The 2,433-nt window shown below is 45.1% G+C and overlaps 1 long non-coding RNA gene across 1 annotated transcript in view; it reads left to right on the top strand.

Annotated features, from left to right (window-relative positions):
* The first annotated feature begins 226 nt into the window (after positions 1-226).
* LOC108802094 overlaps positions 227-2,433 on the top strand; it is a 92,905-nt gene continuing 90,698 nt past the window's right edge. Inside the window, exon 1 of the long non-coding RNA XR_001942195.1 lies at positions 227-311. This is a non-coding gene — a long non-coding RNA (uncharacterized LOC108802094). The remainder of the gene's footprint in view (positions 312-2,433) is intronic.

Genomic DNA, 2,433 nt, shown 5'->3' with positions numbered 1-2,433 from the left:
CTGTCCCCAAAAAAGGGTATAAAATTCATTTCAGTACAGCGCTGCATGACGGAATAAATGTCAGTCAAAGTACCGCAGCGCTGAATACTGAAAAATGGCCTGGATGGGAAGGGGGTTTAACACCGTGGATGTCAACTGGTTAAGCTGATCTCTATAAAACATAGAAACAGATGATATTTTAAGTCCTATTTTTTTCACTATTTTGTTTCTGATTCCACAGGCATCAGATGGCAGTAGCTCTCGTGATGATTTGCCTTCTCAGATCTCCAGGAGAAAAGATCAGATCCGTAGGCTGGAAGCCAAATTATCAGGTAATTTCTCTATCAGATTTCCAAGGTTGCAGTACCTGTGTGATTTACAGACATCATCTCATTGCCTGCTAGGATGTTTAATTTCTGTCAAAAGTAACATATTATTTTCACTGCAAACCATAAAATCTGTTATTTTGTGCCTGATTAATCAACATTAAAAAAGTAGTTAACCCCTTCGTGACTGACGACGTACAGTGTACGTCGCCAGCATCGGGGATGTTTAAACCGCCGGGAGTCTGTTCAAACTTGTAAAGCCGACTGTCGGCTTTACAACGGAAGCGATTCTGGTGAGTTACCTGTCGCCAAATCACTTCTGTGTCCCGAAGAAGTGGCCGCCCCCCCGCCGTGCTTCCCGGGCTCCGTTGCCCCTCCTACGTGCCCGGGACCAGCTTCCTTGGTGTCCGCGGGGAGCTGGGGAGGAGATCGACGAACTTCCGCTCATCGATCCCCTCCACGTTCTATGGGACCGGGAGCGATGCAAATTGCATCACTTCCGGTCCCTGGGCTGTCAGTACTGGGCTACTGCAGTCCAGCTATAAGCTATTGAAGTGCGATCTGCACTTCAATAGCTTATTTCTAGTGTAAAGGTGACACTGGGGGCCTTTTGGACCCCCAGCATCACCTTAAAGAGTACCTGTCACCACCATCTGCTATCACATGGGGGTGCTTGTTAGCACCCCTATGTGATAGCAGTCAAAGTAAAGTTAAAACAAAACAGTTTTTAAAATAAAATAAATATAATAATAAAAAAAAATGTTGAAGTCCCCCGTCCCCGCGAGCACGTGCGTCGCCACGTAAACGCGCGCCGGGTGCTCCTACGTATGAAAACAACGAACGCGCTACACATGTTGGGTATCGCCACGCACACCAGAGTGAGAGTAATAATTCTAGGGCCAGTATTTTGGGGTATCTCTAAATTGATGACCTGTGGGGGCTTTTAAAGCGTCTTTTATGGACTTTTTGGGGTACTGCAGTTTTTCGCCGTTTCACGGACGCACGCAATTTGTAACCTGGGCATGTTGGATATTGTTTTACTGGTTGTAACCTCATCTTTTATATTTCATTAAAAAAATGGGTATTTTGTTGTGTTTTGGGGCATTTAATTAAATTTGTCACTAAATTTTGGGGTTTAATAAGGAGTTGCGCTAATATTGCGCAACATAAAAATTTTCAACTACCACCATTTTATTCTATAGGGTCTTGGCATTCAGAAAATATATAATGTTTGGGGGTTTTAAGTCATTTTCAGGCCTAAAATGTGGAATATAACATGGGTGCAAAAAATGAAAAAAGGGCCTCGGTCATGAAGGGGTTAAATAAAAAATAAAGTTGTTTTCCCATAATTCTAACAGGTTTATGTATGAATAGTGCTGTTGGGATGGCTGTTGGGAGATAACTCTAGTTAGTGAGAACATGTTGGTAGTCATTTCTTCAACAGCATTATGCACTGAATTTCATGTTTATATAACAGATTGTTACTGAAAATACATAACTTTGACAAGAAGATGCGCTTTGTATATGAATAATGGAAGACTTGGTATAATGGGATTTTGTTGCAGTTTGTATGGCGATTCCTAAATATGTTGGCATCTCAATGAACAGCACACATCTGTTTTGTAAAATAAAGGGATATTTCTAGGGCTGTAACGATTATTTTCCCGCCTAGCGGGAGAGGATATTCCTAGACACACTGCACACAAAGCTCCACACATCGCTGCTTTCCTTTGCTGCTTGCGTGTGCCACGTGCTTCACAGGCTTTAGGGCCGGTTCACACCATCTCCAGTGCATTCTGGCACGGTTAGGGGCCGGGACCCACTGGATCGCACAGTAAAAGCCTCCATGCGTTCTCGGGTGGGAGGGGGCGTGCCATTCAAGTCAATGGCACCACAGACACACCCCTCCACCCGCAGTACTATTGCCCGCACCAGAACGTGTGGCACAGCAATGGCTGCGTTCCGGTCTGGTGCGATCACAGCAAATAGTGAATAGCACCACCAAGCCCCCTCCCACCCCAGAATGCAGGGAGGCTTCCACCATGCGATACAGTGCATTCTGGCCACTAACCATGATGGAACGCACTGGAGAAGGTGTGTGCCGTCCCTAAACCTCAATCGCTGCCCA

This window comes from Nanorana parkeri, unplaced genomic scaffold (assembly GCF_000935625.1).
Source record: "Nanorana parkeri isolate BGI_ZX_2015 unplaced genomic scaffold, ASM93562v1 scaffold2656, whole genome shotgun sequence".
Taxonomy (NCBI): domain Eukaryota; kingdom Metazoa; phylum Chordata; class Amphibia; order Anura; family Dicroglossidae; genus Nanorana; species Nanorana parkeri.
The sequence above is the reverse complement of the archived record's forward strand: the minus strand, read 5'-3'. Positions and strand labels throughout refer to the sequence as shown.